At 37.6% G+C, this 11251-nt stretch overlaps 1 protein-coding gene across 6 annotated transcripts in view; it reads right to left on the reverse strand.

Moving 5' to 3' along the window:
• LOC141398051 (uncharacterized) overlaps positions 1-10582 on the reverse strand; it is an 80283-nt gene extending 69701 nt beyond the window's left edge. The window contains exons 1-2 of one of the 6 annotated variants that reach the window (XM_073975169.1): positions 6718-10582; positions 2939-3246 (exon numbers count right to left, since the gene is read on the reverse strand). The gene's annotated coding sequence lies outside the window, so the exon portion shown is untranslated. Of the gene's footprint in view, positions 1-2938; positions 3247-6286 lie in introns of all 6 variants that reach the window. The other 5 variants (XM_073975168.1, XM_073975167.1, XM_073975171.1 and 2 more) reach the window with 5 other exon arrangements.
• Between the last annotated feature and the right edge of the window lie 669 nt (positions 10583-11251).

Here is an 11251-nt window from a genome sequence, read left to right on the forward strand (position 1 = left end):
CGCCTCCAAACAATAGTATGCTAAGTCGACTTAGCATGTTTTCAAGTTCTTTACATTTTTATATTTAACGTCCTTTAACTTAAATTCTGTCAAATTTTGGTAATGATCGGACAATCCGAACAGAAGTTATAAACAAATATTTACTTAGCATAGTACTGAAGGTCAAAGAAATTTCCAAACTTTTAGAGTTTGTCCTGCAAAACTCGCTTTTCAGAATTAGCAAACTATTATTTGGAGGTGTCGAACGTCCTTTAACTGAAATTCTGTCTAATTTTGGTAATGATCGGTCAATCCGAACAGAAGTTATAAACAAATATTGACTTAGCATAGTACTGAAGTTCAAAAAAATTTCCAAACTTTGAGAGCTTCTCCTGCAAACTCACTTTTTAGACTTAGCATACTATTATTTGGAGGTGTCGATATAATCTCGGCCGATTTTAGGTATTAATGCACCAAACTATATATGTCCGCTATATATGCCCGATTTAAATAAAATTTGGAATGTTTGCCGGAATTTGGCCTAGTGTGTCAAGTGTGCCAAATTATATCGAAATCGGTTCAGATTTGAATATAGCTCTCATATATATTTTAGACAGATTTGAGATTTGATTTTGATGAAATTTGGACTATGTGACGGAATTTGGTCTACAAATGAATGTGAAAAATTATATCAAAATCTGATTTGGATTTAGCTTCCATATATATTTTTTATATTCACAGTGGTGTAGGGTATTATATAGTCGGCCCCGCCAGACTTTGATCCTTTCCTTACTGGTTTTGTAATTTCGTGCGTGAGTGTGCGTGTTCGTGCCTTCTCGAAAAACCCCGTGTTTGTGCGTGAATGTGCATAAAAATTTTGGTTCGTGTTCGTGCATGTTCGTGCCTAATTTTTTAGGCACGCGCCCATCTCTAGTTTAAAATTCAAATAATATGGTTTCTGCAGGTGCAATCTATGGGATTGAAGAGACATGGGATGATAATAACAATGAAATTGGACAATCTGCTGAAGTAGAAAATGAAAGACATCAAAATGAAGTAGAGATTGACAACGTATGGTCCATTTGCAGGAAACGAAATAAACTGCAAGACAAACAAATTTTTATTTTAAGATCCGACCTAGTAACCACGTATTGGACCCGAAATCTGCAGCGATCATTTGCTTCAATGAACTCTTGATCCATATGAAGGCATCGTGAGTAGAACCAGGATGTCTGCCGTCAGCAAACCTGATTCGCATTTTACAATCGCAAACCTAACAAACAACAATTAATACTTTGGGATTTGTTTCCGAATTGGTGAAATATTACTTGCCAACAAAACGTTTAAACCAAAATATCCTTTTCTATTCAGATATAAATGGCGAACATCTTTCTTTGGTCCCATTATATATACGTCTTCCGCCAATGCATCCGATAACGCCCCGGAAATGTGTTTTTGGATAAAAATTGTTTTTATTTTGACGTTTTTCCTCTTCTGTTAATTTGGAAACAATCCAAATTTTACACAGTTTTTCCTCTTTTAACTCCAGAACTTCGCTTAATACCTTTGACAATGGGGGTTCAGCCATCCCGAGGGTAAAATCATTGCCATGGGATGTTTGAAAGCTTCCTTCTGCAAAAAAACCTTAAAGCAGAACACACTTCAAGGAGTGGCTGTATTGCTGTTGATCTGTGGGTTTTTTAAGTAATTTTTTAATGCCTCTACTATACAAATAACAGCGTCTTTTGGAAGCCGAAAATATTCTTTAAACCTAAAATATTAACAATTATTTTGATGAATGTTGGAAACCAAACATACAATACTGATGGCAATTCCAAAGGATTTGATTTATCTCTTATGTGTAGTCTGATAGATGCTATGTTAACTATATTTTCGTCACTATCATCAAAAAATAGTTCCACTTTCATTTTAGAAAACTATAACTTTTTATCGACGATAATTTTCTATCGCTTTACGTAGTATAATTTTTAAATTTTGTCGCAGAGACGATAGACGTCGCAACATGACTCGCGTCGCAATACGGAATCGACCCATTAGTTCACTACTCGCTTTTTGATGTTTGGAAAATTTGGCATTGCTCGCCAAGTATTCACAGGGTTGTTATAGTATTCACAGTTGTAAAAGAAACGTGTTTACGAAAGCTTAAATCTCACGACAATTACAGCTTGAGCTACTGATGCCTACATTGGTAAGAAGAAAACGGACAATTTTTTTATACAACCAGCGGTTTTATCGGTCTAATAGGTATAGCTCAGTCTGTTATTGAGCAAAACCCAGTTCTATGCAAGAAAATTAAAATTGGAAGTTAAAGCCAAAAAGAAAACTTATTATGCAGTTTATGTTTACTACCTATAAGATGTGAAAAAAATATGGTGTAATTTAAAACAAAAAAATGGAAAAGAAAATAATTACTGAAAAAATGTGAATGTTTTATGGATTTTTTACTAATAGGTTTATGAATACATTCTTAATAAAATGTTTGACATTTCAATATACTGAAATGGTTTTTGTTGTTGTAGCAGCATATAATGCTGGGTTGGCAGCCGCTGGCCGAAACACTTTTGGTTTCGGGTCAATCCGGTACGTAAGAACCCGCTGCCGTGGGATTGTGAAATGGTTTTACTATCAGTGCCATACTATCAGAATGGCACTCAACGTACTTTTAGGACAATTTCTAGGCAGTTAATAACATTTGTTTAGCTAAAATGTTTGTAATACAACATGTAAAAAATATTAGAAAATTAATTATTCAGATAGACTTTGACATTCACGAAATACAGCCCGATGACGGTAATTTTTGGTGGTCATTGTGTTCTATGCTTTAGAGTGACTATTCACATCTCTCAGTCAATTATCAGTCAGGTATCCGCAATAATTTTCGTGGTTCTTGGACAGCAAAAAAACAATTGTTTTTTTTCACAGAAGTACATACACTTACCTAAAAAATTAAAATTTCTGTTGGTATTTATCCTTTTTTTCTAACGACCGCAACCGGGCATTTACCAAAGTAGATGACAACAGCAGTAATAATCCAATTCGAAAGTGTTTGGGTTTGTTTTGGTCGATTTGTATTCAGGCGTTAGTGAATGATTTAACACAGTGATTATACATATTTTGAATCCGTTCGATCGTTACAACTGCTAATTTGATTAACACAAATACAATATACTTTAATACTTTTTGTAAGTTTTTTTTTTGCTATCGATATCCGCACTTTTTCCGGATTGAGTGCGAGTTTATCACTTTCTAAAAAGAATAACACAAAAATAGAATGTTTTTAATGTAGATTACTTGTAAACTTAATGCCTACATTGTATGTATGTCAGCTGAACATACATATGTATGTTTGTAAATACCCAGCAAACCATACGTTCTGACATCGCTACGAAATTCGGACGCTACGTCCGATGTCGGATCCGTAATCGTAGCGATATCTAAACGAAAGTTATATGAAGTGGTTGACAAAATTTCGCACCGAAATCCTTGGGAAATTCGGAAGGGCAACTTTTTCTGCCGCATGAATATCGAAGGAAAAAATTCCCCCCGAAACGTTTTTGTTGTCCAATTTTTCTTTATTATGTTTTTTTTATTTAAAGATTGTAACAATAATAGAACAATATTGAACTTTGTGTACGAATATGTTGAGTCTATCAGCATTAGCTTGAATTATTATAAGTTGCATACATATGGTAACATGGGGCGGCTTCGCCACTGGGGCGCCTTCGCCAGCACCGATTTTCTTGATAATTATAACTGCTACAGAAATGCCGTTAAAGGAAAAATTGTGAGTTTAACGAAGATCTTTCATCTCCCAAAAATTGGCATTTCTATCAAATATATGATTGCTGATGCACGCGGTTTCATGTTTCTGGGGTATTGCGAAAAATATTTATGGTAGGTATATTTTGTAATATCTTGTATACCTTTTGTGATATCAAAATTATATTTTATACCGTTAATAGACAACTACTGAAGAATATAAATCCAAATAATTTGCATGATAAAAGTAATTATAAACGTCAATATATTCATATTATGAACTATGTAGGGGGTGGGGCGGCTCCGCCATGATAGGGGTGTTGTGGGTTAATGTGAGAAATATGTCAGGTTTAACTTAAATTGTTTATGCTATTGATATATACCACGCTATAATGTGAAGTTTAAAATAAATATTGTGCTAAACCTATCTAATTTGGCAAAATTTTCATTTTTATGCCTAAATTCAAGGTACCTACTTCAATTAACGGCTAGAATATCTTTCTTTTTGTAAATTTTGGAATCATTTTTGATTATTAAATAGAAAACATGTTCCTTTTATGCATAATGTTGATATTTGGGGAGGAAGTATGGTAAATGCCAGTTTTAGAGTCCATTGATATATGTCCTATGTCGATGGCGAAGCTACCCCATGGGTGGGGAGGCTTCGCCACTTTTTAGACATTTTGTAAATGTTAAAAAATAATATTTTAAAAACAAAATTATAATCATTTATATATCAAAACTTATAGTCAAGACAAGCTAATATTCTTACCAAAAATGATATTTGGAAAAACTTTAATGATGTCGATATGAGAACATTTTGAAAAAAACGAGGCGAAGGCGCCCCATGTTACCATATATTAAAAAAAATGAAAAATTGTTTGTGCGAACTTGATGAGCAATCACTTTGTTTTTGGGACGAAAAAATAAAACGAAACCAACCCCTTCTGCTTTGTAAGTTGTTAAATAGACTGACTTTTGTAACCTCATTTGCTTTGTTAATGTCTGTAAATGTCTTAAGCATCCTATTCCATAACGTCACTGATGCGCATTTGAAACGCAGAATACACACATAAAAAGCATCAGATAGAAAACTGATGCAGTAGGTAGATTTTGCAACGGTATGTATTTTAAAATACCGTTGCAATGCACGACCAAAGCAGTTTTATGACGTTTCGGAAGTCAAATACTACATAGCATCGCATTTGTCAAGTATTATGGCGTAATGAAATACAATACTTAAGACATTTGCAACGCAACTGTCGCTTCGAAGTCAGCCAAAGTGGCGGTGTGTGGTGGTTGTAGTGCGAAGGGAAATTTGATTCCGACATTTCGCTTCGAATTCGTTCCGAAATCGGAAGAAAAGCATGGGTATATTCGAAATGACATTTCGCTCGAATTCGAAACGAAATCCCTTACGAAAAATCGTTTAGAAATCTGTAGTGGGATTCTGTAACTCATTTTTGCTGTTACCGACAAAAATCGGTAAAATTAAATCGCAAAATTATGACTAAAAACATAAAAAAGTTGGAATCACTGTTTGTGTCGGTAGAGGCTAGCGACAACTGACAACTTTTTATTCATCGTTAACTTATCGAAAAATTTCGTTAATTATCGAAATTATAAGCATTTTAATTTTACCGACAATTATCGATAACAGCAAAAATGAGTTACAGAATCCTACTACGGAACGATTTTGCTTCCGAAAATGTTCAGACGACATACAAAATTTGGTTCGCTGGGTAATTATAGTTGTTCGATTATGCACAAATATGGTTTCTTATTTTGTTCTTTTCTTTTGGTCTTTCGATGAAGAGGGCAACATGCTTTTATGCTGCTTTGCGACTGGATATTTTTGTACATTTATGCCCCTATACACTTTAGCAAATTCCAGTTTATGGGGATTTGTGTGCATCTTTCCGTCCCCCAAGAAGAGCATTTCAGCATTTCCTTTACACATTTAGAAACCAAAACACTGGCATTTTAACATTATTACCAGCATCGAAAACATCATAAATCCCAAATATTTCGACCTCTCAATCATTCTTTTTCCTTATTTCTCACTCGTTTTCTCTTTGTTTTCCTCATTTGGTGCTGTGGCACTCTTTTTACTCAATAACATCACTGGGTGGTGTTCTCTTCGTTGTTAAACTCTGCACAAATGCTGTGAGAAAATAACTTGTTGTTGTTATTGTTTATGGATGTTCATTGCATGCTTGTGTTTTGAATTCTGCTCTGATGTCTGTTCGCTTGCTCTGTCGTTTTGGTTCCCTTCGATGTTTAAGCTGTTGAATAATTCCTTTCATAAAAATCCGGTTTATGAGACAAAGTCCCTCTCCACAAAAAAAAAAAACTAACAGAAACAGCAGCACCAACAATAACGTCAGTGTGTGCATGTAAAATTGTATAAACAGCAGCAGCCAAGAGCAATCAACAACAACAAGGTATGTTCGTGTGTGTGTGCAAAGCAACGGAATTGATGAATGTATTGTTAAAATTTTGGAATAAATTTCTGTTCAAAAGTTACCGAAATTCCTCTAAAATACGAGACAATTGTTGTAGAAATTCCGCGGAAATGTCACGATATTCACAGCACAACTCAATATGGCTTTGATAATTTAAATAAATTAGGCACATTCTAAAAAGGTTCTACGAGGCCAGTTAAAAATCGATTCGATTCAATGTGGTTTTTAAGTAGAATAATTGTTGTTTTCCCATTTGACACTTGTTTTACTATTTGTTTTTTTTTTCTTATGCTATTTCCTTTATCTTTCTCTTTTTTGTTATGTTTTCCATAGCCGTTTTGGTTTATTTATTCAAAAACTTGTCTTGGCAGATTTTTTTTCAATTAGGGGACTAGTTTTACTTTGCAAATATCCGTAGGCTGCATTGTTGCGCTTTTCATTTCATTGTCGAAGAATATCGAAGAATGCAACCACACTCTACTGCACCACTCACTATTCAGGTATTATTAGAAATGTATTTTTAGGTGCTGCTCGCTAGCTAGTCCCTTGCATGCATTTTATACATTCCTTTTGTTAAACTATTCAAGCAGTATTTTTAAATTGTTGTTCACGAAATCACTTTGGACGCGGTCATTTCATTCGTTCATTCGCGGAGACCACAGCCACAGTCTTTCTTCGGTAAAATCCGGCGTAACAGTAACATCTTAACAACATGAAATGTACACTAAATATTATATTTTTTGAAAACCTGAGTTTTGCTCTCACTCTCCCACCGATTGGATTCCATTCCACAATGCCGGCGTACAACTAACACTCGTTTAACAGCTCATTACTCTCTTTTACATCACGATTTAACATCGGCCAACCACGCACCAGAGACCAGAGACTATTATTTGAAATGTAGTTTGGGAGAGTGAGTACTGTTATGTTAACATTTTGTACTATAAAATTGAGTCCACAAATGTTACTGTTAATTCTTCTTAATTTGCGGAATAAGACCCATGGTACAATTAATAAGGTACATAGATGGCCGAATAGCTACAGCAAAAAATATAAATTTTGCTTACTATTTGTAGGTAAGTCAAGCTTACCCCCATTATTACAAGTCTTCTTTTGTTATACTTACTTACTTACTTACTTAGCTGGCCTTTTACAGAACATTTGTTCCATAAGCCGAACTAAGAAAAAATCTCCAATCCTCTCTGTTTGCTGCTGTATTTTCCCAATCTGGGATATGTAACTTTCTGATATCTCGTTTCACTTGTTCGCTCCAACGAAGCTTTGGCCTTCCAGATCTGCGAGAACCTCCATGCGGCCCGTATTTATACGCCTTTTTTGCGGGTTCATCATCACTCATTCTTATAACATGGCCTAGCCATCGCAATCGTTGTATCTCGATTCGTTCAACTACATTGATGTCATTGTATAGTTGATACAGCTCGTTGTTCATACGACGCCGATATTCGCCGTCAACACAGATTGGCCCGTAGATCTTTCGAAGAATTTTTCTCTCGAACACAGCAAGCACTGCCTTATCTGCTTGAGCAAGTACCCATGCTTCGGAACCATACATTAGCACGGGTAGTATCAGTGTTTTGTAAAGTGTTACTTTTGTTTGACGAGAGGTGGCTTTATTCCTAAACTGCTTACTCAGCCCAAAGTAGCATCTGTTAGCCAACACTATTCTTCTTCGTATTTCACAACTGATGTTATTTACGAAGTCCTTTACTACCTCAAAATTGTAGGTACCAACATTCACAGATGGTGCGGGGTTTGTGGACATATTACGCGTTGATACCATCAACTTGGTTTTTTCGCCGTTTACTGCCAGACCAACTTTAGCAGATTCTCTTTCGACTTTTGCAAAGGTGTCAGTTACTTCCTTTTCCGATCGACCCATGATGTCAATGTCGTCGGCATAAGCCAGTAACATATGGCTGTTCGTGTATATCGTTCCATTTCTTTTGACCTTCGCGTCTCGTATGACCTTTTCCAGCAGGATGTTGAATAGATCACACGACAGGCCGTCTCCTTGTCTGAAATCTCTTTTGGTAATAAACTCTTCGGAGAGGTTCTTTCCTATTTTAACTGAGGATCTCGTCTCAGTTAATGTCATTCTACAAAGCCGAATGAGCTTTGCAGGAATACCAAAATCAGACATGGCTTGGAACACCTTTGAACGTATAGGGCTGTCGAATGCTGCTTTATAATCGACGAAAAGATGGAAGGTGTCGATCTGCATTTCTTGGGTCTTTTCCAGGATTTGTCTCAAAGTAAATATCTGGTCAATGGTGGATTTGCCAGGTCTAAAGCCGCACTGGTAGGGTCCAATAATTTCATTGACCATAGGCTTTAGTCTCTCACACAATATGCAAGATATTATCTTATATGCAATAGGGAGCAGACTTATGCCCCTGTAATTGAAGCACACAGTCTTATCACCCTTCTTGTGGACTGGACATAGGATGCTCACGTTCCAATCGTCGGGTACGCGTTCTTCCTGCCAGATGGTGCTAACTAGCTGATGCATACACCTTATCAGCTTGTCGCCTCCGGTTTTGAACAGCTCGGCTGGTAGGCCATCTGCTCCTGCCGCCTTATTATTCTTCAGCCGGTTTATTGCTGTCCTTACCTCATCTTGGCTGGGCGGTATACATTCAATACCATCTTCTGGGATTGGATCTGTGGTATCTTCGCCGTCTTCACTGCTATCGGATACCAACAGTTTGGAAAAATGTTATTTCCATATCCTGAGCACACTATCTGTATCAGTTACCAAATTTCCTTGTTGGTCTCTACAGGAGGACATGCCTGTACCAAAGCCATCAGTTTGATGCTTCACTCTTTGGTAGAATTTTCGAACTTCGTTATGTCTCCTGTGCATCTCTATTTGTTCACACTCCCTCTTCTCCATCTCTCTCTTTTTCCTGCGGAAAAGACGTTTCTCCTCTTTCCTTTTCTCCCGATACCTCTCTCGTGCGCTACGCGTTGCTACTGATTGTAAAGTAGCCCTAAATGCCGCATTTTTTTCTTCGGTAGCAGCACGGCTCTCCTGGTCATACCATGGATTCTTTGGTGGAGGTCTCTGGTATCCAAGTACTGATTTTGCGGCTGTTTGCATGGAGTGGGCAATGTTTTGCCATTGTGCTGATATGTTATCGGGACGAGAAGCGCTTTCATTAAGCATGTGGGTCAGTTGAGTGGAATATGCTGTGGCTATCTGTTGTGTTTGCAGCTTGGCGATGTCCAACTTTCGTGTTGTGTCTGTCCGTGCTTTATTTGCGACGTTTAGACGGGTACGTACCTTTGCTGCAACGAGGTAATGGTCCGAATCTATGTTTGCTCCTCGGAACGATCGTACATCCAACACGCTCGATGAATGTCTTCCATCTATCACAACGTGATCAATTTGATTTATTGTTCTTTGGTCTGGAGACAGCCAAGTGCCCTTATGAATATCGAGATGCTTAAATCTGGTACTGCTAACTACCATGTTTTTTGCCGCTGCGAAGTCTATCAGCCTCATTCCATTGTCTGATGTTTCACTATGTAGACTGAATTTCCCGACTGTTTGTCCAAAGATATTCTCCTTTCCAATTTTGGCATTAAAATCGCCTAGAACAATTTTAATGTCATGGGCAGGACAACGGTCATATGTTTCTTCTAAGCGCTCGTAGAATATATCTTTGGTCTGTTCGTCCTTATCTTCGGTTGGAGCATGAGCGCAGATTAAGCTGATGTTGAAGAATTTTGCTTTTAATCGAATTGTAGCAAGTCTTTCATTCACTGGAGTGAAGCTGGATACCAGATGTTTTAGTCTCCGACTAACTACAAATCCGCAACCAAACTCATGCTTTGTGTCATGGCAGCTATAATACAGTGTGTCACCTTTAGGTGTTGTTGTGACATCTTTGCCAGTCCATCGTATTTCCTGTATGGCAGTAATGTCGGCCTTGTACTTTTCAAGTACATCTGCCAGCGCGTAAACTGCACCTTCTCTATAAAGAGTGCGAACATTCCAGGTGCAGATTCGCAGATCATGGTCCTTAAAACGTTTGCGGGGTTCGTCAACTTTAGAGGGGTTTGTTTTTCTTTTCTTTCGTTTTTTCATAGTAGACTGTTTTTTCTAGGGGAGGGTTACTAACCCGACGCCCAAACCCAAGTTTTTAACGTTCTTATGGGTGAACGCGCGGCACATGTTAGCTCACTACCTTTAACGGGTGTTAAAGGCAGTTCCCCAGGTGACACCACGGGGAGGTCAGTGTCCACTTGAGATGAAAGAGGGACCAAGATAAATCCTGGGCTTTGCCATGTTAAAACCGGTCAGGACCGTTCCTTGGTATCTTCCATCCCCTACGTCACCCTCTTTTGTTATATTTTGGATTTACCGAGCAGATTTTGAGCCTTCCGCTTAACTACGCGGGAAACCGCGGGCCTATGTGGCCCAATTTTAGCCAAACACTATCCACTAATATAAGAGACATTTTTGCAAAATTTTAGGAATCTACGCCCATTCCTTTAAAAGTTATTAGCAAAGTTCCGCTAAAGGGCTCATATTTCGCACTGTGCAGCGGTTGGAATTCACGAGAGGTATAGGTTAGACAGTTCCGACAATATCACCCCACCTTGGACAACTCCATGTTTCACTCTACGGTTCTTGGGCTTCTTGACCCTAAATTCTACGTACAACTGGCGTCCACACATATAATTTTGACAGTATCAAAGGGTTTTGATAAATCAAGCGCCACTATCATAGCTCTATCGCACGGCTTACTCTGGACTACTCCGTCACATCCAGCTGTTGTAGTTTAAGCACCGCCGCTGCTCGCAACAGAGTTTACTTTCCGACTATAGGTACTCCTACGCAGGTCACATTTACAAATTTCATATACTCTTTCACAAATTGAAAATGTATCATTCTATTCTATATGGGAGGTACCGTTCTACCTCTGAAAATTCCATGGGAATCGGTTCTTTAGTTTTTGATATGTATTACACAAAATTGAAATGTATAGCATAACATACAT

This window comes from Musca autumnalis, unplaced genomic scaffold (assembly GCF_047663935.1).
Source record: "Musca autumnalis isolate F117 unplaced genomic scaffold, ASM4766393v1 scaffold_3, whole genome shotgun sequence".
Classification (NCBI taxonomy): Eukaryota; Metazoa; Arthropoda; class Insecta; order Diptera; family Muscidae; genus Musca; species Musca autumnalis.